Source organism: Bos javanicus, chromosome 9 (genome assembly GCF_032452875.1).
Source record: "Bos javanicus breed banteng chromosome 9, ARS-OSU_banteng_1.0, whole genome shotgun sequence".
NCBI lineage: Eukaryota > Metazoa > Chordata > Mammalia > Artiodactyla > Bovidae > Bos > Bos javanicus.
In genome coordinates, this window is record NC_083876.1 from 66,722,672 (window position 1) to 66,733,611 (window position 10,940).

The following is a 10,940-nucleotide window of genomic DNA, read 5'->3' on the forward strand; positions in this document are numbered from 1 at the left end:
AAAGAAATCCTTTGTGCTACTTATTCACTTCTTATGTTTGATAATTTTTTTGAAGTTTAAAATTGACTATAAAAAATGAACAATAATTGCAATAACATTGAAGTTCTCAATTGATGCTAGAGATAGAAGGGTAGTGGCTTCAAAATTATGAGGGAAATTGTTTTTCAACAAAGAATTCAACACCCAAACCACCTATTAATCAAGCATGAGGGTAGAAGAGCAACATTTTCAGATACACAAGAACTTAGAAAGCTCTGTCAGAACTGAAGAACCTACTCTATTAAATAAGGGAAGAAAAAAAAATACATCCATTGGTGAAGAGATGTATTAAAATGGTAGCATTTAGGTAGCCTAACGTGTTAAAAGAGGGGGCCAAGAATAGTCAAAGCAGCAGGTAGACAGTAGGAGGTATGGAAATTACTATTCTTCACTTAAAAATGGGTACATGCATTATTTTAATGATGATGTAAAAGAATGATATTGATTAAAATAAGTGAAATGTGAGAAAGTGAGTGAATGAGTAAAGACAGTAGGTAAAGGCTACCCTTCACAATAAAAGGATGGAGAATGCAGGAAACAGCTAGAGAAGGAACACAGGTTTGAGACATTTTTTTTCCTTCTAAATTAAGAGAAATAAGCACGATTTTATAATCTGAAGGAAAACCAGAAAAGTGGGTGATCAAATAAAAAGTTCTAGAAGAAGTGCTTTTTCAATTATGCTGGTACAGAGTATGTGATATGCCATGTAGATAGAAATAATTTGTAGTCTTGTGTGCCATAGAGAGCCCCACTTTTCCCCATTACAGATCATCTCTTTAGAAAAAATGGGACATATAGAATAAAGAGGATTTCGAAGCTTGGTTTGGATCTGAAGTCATATTTGTGGCTCATAGTTGAAGGAGCTGAAAGAGTAACACATTGGATTGCTGAGCAGCAATGGATGGTCCAGTTGAAAAGACAAACATGCATTTCCAATAGCACTAGCTGCATAATTGTATACTTCTTTTTCCTCAAGTGTTATCACAGTTGTGGGTATAGGGATTTGAGACTTCACTAATGGATACCAAATGATAACCAAGGGGGTGGTCTAAACTTTTCCAGGAGAAAAGGAAGTGAAACTATATGGGGATGATAGGCAGAATTAAGAGGGAGGGATTGAAAAACTGGAGGTCAAGTGCACTGAAATAGCAGTCAGAGTGAGCTTATAGGAGCCCCAAACTAGGATGTTGTGAAATCATATGCCAGGCATGAATGGGTTTAGTGAGAGGGAGACTTGGGATTTGTTCTGATGATTTTAAAAATTTGCCATCCCAAGGAAGCTCTTTGGTGGAAAAGAAATCAATAAAATAACCAGGGTTCATTGTGTAGAAGGAAGAAAAGCAGCAAGTGGTGCCCTGGGAACGTGAAGTTTCTCCAGTTGTTTTCAGGAAGTCAGGCTGACTTAGAGTCTCTTTGCTGTGTCCTTTCGATCTCAGGGCTGACGTTTCTTGGATGAATCAAACTTCCACTACATTAAACTATCTGTGAGTGATAAACCACCTACTATGAAATTGGCCTTTTCTAGTTTTCTATCTTGGAACCAATTTAACAACTTAGTCCTTTCTAGCAAGGTTGTTTTTTTATTTATGCTTTCAATTTCTTCTGCGTTTCAGTGATAGTTGTCTTGGCACACAGTCCCAGCTGCAGACAGCTTTTATTTTTAGATTTCTTTATTCAGAAAGAGTAGTCCCTGTTTAGGGATTTCACTGTCATTCTAAGCTTGCCACTGAACTACGACCCTGCAGCTTTCTTCAAATTCAAGTCACTGGGGAAACCTTTTGAAATGCTGAGAAGACAAGACAACATTTTGTACAAGGGAGAAAAGGCAACCAAAAAGAGATTCCAGAATCGAGTAGATACCGCGAAAAGGACAGGAAAGTGAAGATAGTGACAGGAGCCAAAGGACAAAAGACAATACATCAAATCCTTAATAAGCCAGTCAGCCAAGGGCATAATTTGTAGCTAGAGGTTTGCAAATAGGGAAGGAACTTCTTGCTTCATATATCCCTAAAGTACCACCCAAGGTACTATAGGTCATAAAAATACTTCCTATTGTTGAAATAAGGAAGTCACTGCCTGGTTCACAATGTTAGTGAACTGGTTAGGTTTTGAGGACTCTCCTTGAAACTCATTCAGGTATAGATTTTCAAAGAATTTATTATTTGAATTCAATAACCTTATGTAGAACCTGTATTTTAAAAAAGGAATAACAGAGTTAAGTACTATGTGCCTAGATAGTGAAAATACATTTATCTAAGCATTGGCATTTGATAAAGGATATGTTCAAATCACTTTTCCCAATATTTAGCAGTCCTAGATATGATGCATGAAAGATGAACAAATATCCTGTAAAGTATTGAGTTGACCAAAAAGTTCATTGGGATTTTCCATAAGATTATGATAAACCTTAATGAACATTTTGGTTAAGCCCATGCTACTGCTAAGTCACTTCAGTTGTGTCCGACTCTGTGAGACCCCATAGACGGCAGCCCACCAGGCTCCCCCATCCCTGGGACTCTCCAGGCAAGAACGCTGGAGTGGGTTGCCATTTCCTTCTCCAATGCATGAAAGTGAAAAGTGAAAGTGAAGCTGCTCAGTTGTATCCGACTCTTAGCAACCACATGGACTGCAGCGTACCAGGCTCCTCCGTCCATGGGATTTTCCAGGCAAGAGTGCTGGAGTGGGGTGCCATTGCCTTCTCCATGGCTAACCCCATAATTATAATTAAATGTAAAGGTACAATTAAGGGCATGAAAGACATGCCTTTAAACATGGGTGTCAGGAGCAATACACTCTTCAAATGATGTTCCACATTTGCCACTTTTTGGTCTGTTTGAAGAGCCTAGAAGTGATGATGGTTGGAAGAGGATGCAGAAGGGAAGTACAGGGCAATTGCAAAGTTGCAGAAGGAAAGTACTGGAAAGCATTAAAGTTCTGTGGCTCCCAAATAAGGCCCCTCGTATCTCATAAGGTTTTAAGAATGATTTCTCAGTCATTTACTTCTTAAAAATGAATATTTTAGTCTAAATACTTCAGTCACTTGAGGTATACCTAGGAAACACTGGAAGACCATTAACCATTTAAACTAACTCTGATGTAGCAGCTCCTGCCCCCACTTACAGATTCCCTTATGGTTATTGCTTCTGCTCTCCCCATATGTGGGTCTCCATGCAAGCTCATTCATTCTCAGCAGGATGGGAGGGAACCCGACAAGCAGGGGCAAGAAAGCAGGCAGCCTGGGCTCAGGGGTCCTGGCTTCATGTCCTATGAGTCTGGCTTTGTCTCTACATTGCTCTGGCTTGCCTGGCAATTTTCAGATAGCCTGCCTCTTTGGTCACACATTTTACTTTTACCCCTTCTTTTTCTGCTGATCATCTGGAAGCTGTTTGTTGGGGCCTCTAAAACTCCTGGCTTGTTCTGAGTGCTAATACTTATGTTTGTCCTCTTGACTCTTTTTATTTTATTTGTTTCCCTAATGTTTTAAAATATACTTTTCCCCAGTTTTAGGGTTTCTTCTGACCTCCACTGTGCCCTGTCCTACATAATCTGCTGTAATTAGTGTTGCCTGAAAGAAGCTAATCAACCAATACTTGAAATTCATAAAGACTTTGAAGTGAGCAAAAAAACTGTCATTTTTTTTTCAATATATTCCCTTAGATTTGACTATCAACTTTCAGAGTCAAAAAGGTGGCAATCAGCAGCCATAAATGACAAATAACTTCTGGGGTTGAGCGATGATCATGGGTCAGGCCCTCAGCTCTCCTGTGTCATAACTTTGATCAGGATAACAACAACAATGATGATGACAACAACAACAGTAGTAATAATAATTGTTTCCCCTTAGTCTTAGCATAAAGTCTGGTAAACAGAAACTGCTCAATATGTACTATTACGGTGATGGATATAAATGTGTAATGATCGCCAGGATTTAGATTGACTTTTAGAGGGACTTTCTCTAGCAGGTACCTGGCTCCCCAAAATCTGTCACATCTATGGCATTCTCTCTTACCTTAGCAGAGCTTTTCAGTATTATTACTGCCCTGTTTTCTAGAATGTCCACATCTATGCTTCTAGCTTTGTGGAAACATTTTCCCTCCCAACAGTCTCTCTCCCAACTCCCTCCCAAGAGTCAACCAGGCTGACACGTTTCGCCTGGTATGCTGGTCCCTGTCTAGTCAGATGCTTTCTGTCCTGTGACACACTTACCAGAGGTGTGTCTCTCATCAGTTGACCTTAGGAATTACTTGGAAAGATTCCCTCCTGAACATGACTCAACCCCTCTGGCTCAGCCATTCATACCTCATCACCAACAACAATCAGGAAACAAAGTTGGTATGGAAATGGCACCTCATTTACTCTCTGGATCTTTTCCTCGTTGTGAGAAGCCTCATAGTCCGTAGTTTAGGATGATTTATGTTGCTCTGTCCCTATAGTTCTTCCTTGGCTCTCATAAAGCACTTGCTGCTTGTGACTGTAATTGGTTGTTTTCAGCATGTCTCTCTTTCAAAACTCTAAGCTTTATGAAAACAACGAAAAAGGACGTACCTCCTGATTATGGCTTTATTCTGACTTCCCAGCCCAAGAATTAGCAGTATCACAGAGGGGTGAAGAGCTTATGATCTGGAGCCTGGCTGCTTGGCTCAATTTATGACTCCACCTCTACTATCTGTGTCAATTTTGATGAGTTACTTAAATTACTTGTATTTTAGTTTACTTGCTTGAAAGATAGGTTTTAATAATAATGTTTACGTCTTAGAGAAGATTAAATACGTTACTAAGGATAAAGGACTTAAAATGGTGCTTGGCACAGAGCAAACAGCTATTAAAGTAGGATCTCAATAAATATTTGATGGATTAATAAATGTCACGGTAGGTCCAGCATCAGCATTCTGTAGACGTTATTTAAACAATCTGAATAGTCCAGCTGCCTTGAGAGTGTCTTGATTTTTTTCACACATGTTTTTCATTTACTACCTCTCAGGCTTTACTGTATTTGTGTCAAATCTGCTTGTCTAAACATTTCAAAAAGCAAAACAGTGCTACACAGTTTAAAAAACTGTCATAATTTAGCTCTATGGATTTCTAAAACTTCATATACAAACTGCTTAACTGCCTCACCGGAGGTTTTATGGGCTAATCAAATCCACTCATGAATAGATATGTAGTAATGTGGTGTGTGGTGCATAAAGAAGGATGCTAGATTAATGTTTGTGTGTGCACAAGTATTTGCATGTGTGCATGTGCATTGGGAGTGGGGCTTATGATGCCAAAGATGAGTAAGATGAAGTTTTTGCTCTATGGAATTTTAAAATTTCATAAAGGAGATAACCATGCAACTGACGGAGTCAATCACCAGGCCCGGTCCTCTAGGAGCCTGTGAAAAATCTACATCCTGCTCTGAAAAACTTGTGTCTGTAATTCTACTCAGGCTGGCATCTGAGGTAGAGGGTAGACTCCCAGTGTTTCACATTCTTTGTTTGTACAATGCCCCACATCTCTGCACACAGAAGTAAAGTGCTGCTATTAGCACAAGGTGAAAAGCACTTTTTCCCTGAAAGGAACAAAAGTTTTGCAAAGCTATAGAAAAAGGTAAGTTTTTCAGGAGAAAGATTTTTTTCCTAAAAGGACCTCCTAAGGAACATTTTAAAGAATTTAAACAAGCAAACAAACAAACAAACTGGGACGACTGAGTGGAGTTTAAGTCTGTGCCCCTTCTATATTCTCTCATCCTGTTTCTTTTGACCTCCAGTGAATCACTTCTTTGGGTTATTTATTTCCACCCCCACTTGGTTGTAGTACTAAAAGAATTCTCAGAGGGGAGACTATAGAAGCCTGTCAGCAGCAGGGTCCATTCTGGCAGGAAAACTGTTCTATAAAAGAAAAAGAAATGGATTTCCTTTCGCTGTAGTTCAATATTTTATTCCTCTACACACTGGCTAAATTCCTCTATCTTATTTCCTCACTAACGTCAGGGTTGGGTTGCCCCACTGTCAGACAGCTCTCTTCATTATGATTATCAGTGTTAATGCCATGTCATTAATTCTCATGGGTGTGAGGAGGCCTCATACTGAATGAATGGGGAAGGTCACCATGGAAACATTTGTCTCCATAGCTGACTCACTGCAACCCCCATAACTGCTCAACCACATCCTGTCTGCCATCTGAATTGCACTGGATGAAGCCACAAATTTGGCATCTACTATAGAATCATATTCTTTCTAAAAGCTCTTAAAAATCTATGCCAAGGAAACATTCCTCAGACTCAGGGTAAAAATACCATTGCAGATGTGTCTAAGTGGGTGATGCCATGCAATTACTTGTTAACACCTTTTAATAAACAGACACAGTAAACATTACCTGCAGTTTTCCAGCTCCCAGTTAGAGCATGCTGTTGTAGCCTCCGGAAGTGCCAAGGTAGGAAATGAACAAAATGCTAGCATTTTCATCTTTCAGCAAGGATTCTCCTCTGGGCTGGTGTGCTCTGTCAACCTGTATCACAGTGAACTAGAGGGGAATAAAAAGGCCTTTGCTGAGGTGTTGTTTTGTTTGGTTGCTTCAATGTAAAAAAGAAAAAAAAAAAACTTAGCAAGATAACCCATGTCGAAAAAATTACATTTGAGAACTGCAGATTTCTCATTTAGCTTTATCATAGAAAGGTAGGATATCAGCACTTCCTAGATGGGAAATCAGATTTATGCTGGGAAAGATCAGACGTAAATAAAATCACACGAGAACTATAGTGTACATTCCAGCCACCTCAGCACAGTTCAGTGGAACAATCTGTCTAGTTCTATGTTCAGAGCTGGCTGTGATTATTCAAACCTAGGCCCAAGCAGAAGGAGCGAGCATGGGAGTGAAAAAGGGAATGGTCTATTTCCCAAGCTGTGCACCATCCTTGGGTCTTCATAGAGGGAGGTAGGTCCTCATTTATTGTTTATACATTGGATCCCAGATGGAAGTCTTAAACTTGACTGATAATAGTAGATGTTTATACAGTACTTGCTTAAACATATGCCAAGCTGCACATGGATCACTTCTTTTAATTCTGTATATTATCACATGCTGCTGCTAAGTCACTTTAGTCGTGTCTGACTCTGTGCAACCCCATAAACGGCAGCCCACCAGGCTCCCCCATCCCTGGGATTCTCCAGGCAAGAATACTGGAGTGGGTTGCCATTTCCTTCTCCAATGCATGAAAGTGAAAAGTGAAAGTGAAGTCGCCCAGTCATGTCCGACTCTTAGTGACCCCATGGACTGCAGCCTACCAGGCTCCTCCATCCATGGGATTTTCCAGACAAGAGTACTGGAGTGGGGTGCCATTGCCTTCTCCATTATCACATGAGGTAGGTATATTCTTTACTTCATGCAACGAAGTAGTGATTTCCCCATGGTCACATAGTTCTTCAGTGACTGTATTGAGACATAAGCCCAGGCAGTCAGCTTCTAGAGTTCATTTATTTAATCATCAAGCCATATATTTGACTCTTATAGAGTCATATTTATTCTTTCTTTTCCTCTCTCTCTCTCTCCTTTTCCTCTCCTTTCTCTTTCTTCCCCCTTTCCATCGTTCCCTTTCTCTCCCCTTCTCTTCCCTTTCCACATCTGTTTATCTCTTACCTCCTTCCTGTTACCCACCCCCATCTGCCTCCCATCTCTCCCTTCACACCTGCTTCCATTATAAAAATTTTTCCTGAAAAGTTTGAGATGTCTTAAATTCATACAGTGAATTCTGCCTCTTTGTTTACATTGAAGTGTTCCTTTTTTATGGAATTTGCTTCAGCTTTTCTTTTTAACTTTCTTATTGAAGTATACCAGATATAGGGTGCTATGGCTTGAATGGTGCCCCTCAACCCTCACAATCATACCTTAATCCCCAATGTGACTGTATTTGGAGACAGTGCTTTTAAAAAAGGCAATTAAAGTTAAATGAAGTCCTAAGGGTGGCGTCCTTTTCCAGTATGACTGCCCTCTTTATATAAGAAGATAAAGAGATACCAGCATGGGTATGCATAGAAAAAATGAAAACATATAAGGAAACAGGAGGAAGATGGCCATCTGCAAGCTAAAAAGAGAGGCCTTAGGAGAACATTGCTGGCACCTTGATTTTGGACTTCTGGCCTTCCAAAATTAAAAAAAAAAAAAAAAAAATAGATTCAGTTGTTGAAGCCACCCAGTCTGTGGTATTCTGAGGTGTCAGTCCTAATAGACTAACATATATGGAGAACTCCTTAAATCTTAATAGATTTGATAGCTTGATAGATGTTCTCATTTTTAAATATTTATAAAATCAGTACAGATCAAGAAATAGAACATTTCAAGTACTCAAAGACGCTCTCTCAGGCTCCTTCTACTCATTTTAGCCACTTGTTCCTATATTTTCACATCTTCCTGCCTTCGGAGAAGACACACTTCCATCCAGTGCTGTCACGAGGGAGGGCTCTGCTTCTGCAGGTGTCCACCATGCCAGGGCTTGGGTGAGTGCCTCAGTTTGGAGGTCAGGGTCAGCAAGGCACTTGACTCGAGACCTAAAGCAACATTACCCAAGCGGCTTCACAAATGATAAAGATGACGTTATAATTATTATCTGATTTCTGTATCTATTTCTCAGTTTCCAAATTAGGGAGGGAAAGGGGAACCAGAGTTTTTCAAAATGAAACACCTTGGTACTTGGTTGGGTCCAAGGTTGGCATGTTTAAAAGTTCTTTACTATAGTTCATCATGAAGTATTTCAGACATTCAAAAAACATAGATACTAATATAACACACCTACCACCTGATTGCAATCAGTTAGTAAGTTTACTCAACTGTTTGGCTTCCTAGGCAGTGCTAGTGGTAAAGAACTCCCCACCAATATAGGAGACATAAGCGATGTGGGTTCCAACCCTGGGTCAGGAGGATTCTCTGGAGGAGGGCATGGCAACCCACTTCAGTATTCTTGTCTGGAGAATCCCATGGACAGAGAAGCCTGGGGGGCCACAGTCCATGGGGTCACAAAGAGTTCATAGGGTCGTAAAAGGCAGCAACATACCTACCACCTGATTTCAATCAATCAGCAAGCTTACTGTACTGTTTACACTTGAAAAAATTTTAAACTATTCTAGTAAATTCTGGAATTTTTTATGTTATTTTAAAGGTTCTTGATCTTGTAGACAAAGAGTTCCTCTAAAACAAAACACAAAACATCCACAATAGCCAGTCCCTTCACCATTTTTTCTAACTTACTAGATCACTGGTTTATCAGTGATTATCACTGCTCTACATGTGCAAGAAAAGTTCTTTAGTAACAAACTGTAGAAATGATCCCTGTGAGTGTAGTCTTGCCAATCCCATTTTTAGCTCCTGTATTGCCCAATATGTAGCATACCATCTGTTAATCTAATGAAATGCCTCAAGGCTCAAATTGTAAATTTTGAAACTTTTAACTTCTTTTGATATGTGATTGAAGATCCCATTCTAATTTGGATTAGATGCTGGATGAAGTTTAAGCAGATTTGGGACTGGGCTGCATGACTAACATCATTCATCTTAATTCCCAGCTTCTAGGCAAGAACGGTTTTGGAATCCATTTACTTTCACTCCAATCATACTTATGAGAGGGATATCAAACAGTTACAGAAAATCTGAGCAGATGTGAGAAAGGAGGAGCAGTGTAAACTCTTCAAAGAATTGCTAGATGGGTTTGCTGCTGTCACTTCAGTCGTGTCCAACTCTGTGCGACCCCATAGACGGCAGACCACCAGGCTCTGCCGTGTCTGGGATTCTCCAGGCAAGAACACTGGAGTGGGTTGCCATTTCCTTCTCCAATGCATAAAAGTGAAAAGTGAAAGTGAAGTCGCTCAGTCGTGTCCGACCCTCAGCGACCCCATGGACTGCAGCCTACCAGGCTCCTCCATCCATGGGATTTTCTAGGCAAGAGTACTGGAGTGGGGTGCCATTGCCTTCTCCGAGATGGGTTTAGAGATGCCAAAGCTATTACTGGTGGATAGCCAGTATGAAGAGTCCTATGTTCTTAGAGAACATGTTTAAAAAATGAGTAGATGGAGACTTGAAGGAGAGATAGACAAATTGAACCATGTTAAATATAAGCCAGGCAGAAGATTAAATTCAGGCCAGGGTTTGTTATTGTTTTGTGATATTATCCACTCTAGGGTGATGAAGGTACCTTTGGAACATAAAGAACTCACTGACTTCATGTAGTTACCCCAGAGATATAAAGAGTATAGTTTGAAAAACAAATGAAACAAATGGCTGGACTTGAGGAGGGAGGCACGGGCGAGAAGCTGAGAGGTCAAGAATATGAAAAGGAAATTAGTCACCAAAAGCCTACACATGGTGAGAGACCTACATAAAATAAAGAGACTAATTTATGAAACAAATTAAATGGTTAAAAGGTGCATGTTTTGATTATCTTGTGTGATCATCTAACTTTCTGAACTGATCGACATGAATGTGAGACCACAAGCATTTCAGTAATAAAAAAATCTCAGGCCACAACTGCTGAAGAAACTTGAAACCCATGCAGGTGTCTGAGTGAGATGCTTCTCCAGGACTCAGGAGTAATTGTGGAGGAGCACTCACTGTTAGGGCTTCCCAGGTGGCGCTAGTGGTAAAGATCTCACCTCCCAATGCTAGGAGACACAAGAGATGGGGTTTGATCCCTGGGTCAGGAAGATTCTTGCCTGGAGAATACCATGGACAGAGGAGCCTGGAGGGCTACAGCCCATAGGGTTGCAAAAAGTTGGAAACAACCGAGGCGACTTAGCACGCATGTACACACAGTGACTGTTAACAGTGCTTGGTAATCTATGATTGATTCATATTTGCAGCAGTATAAACCATTGGTCTACCTAACCTATGTTACCAAATGTATCTATTTCTCCATGGTTAGTTAGTTAGGCTTT

General features: G+C 40.2%; 1 pseudogene; it reads right to left on the reverse strand.

Annotated features, from left to right (window-relative positions):
• Positions 1–9,265: 9,265 nt before the first annotated feature.
• LOC133254525 (small nucleolar RNA U3) lies at positions 9,266–9,358 on the reverse strand (annotated as a pseudogene).
• Between the last annotated feature and the right edge of the window lie 1,582 nt (positions 9,359–10,940).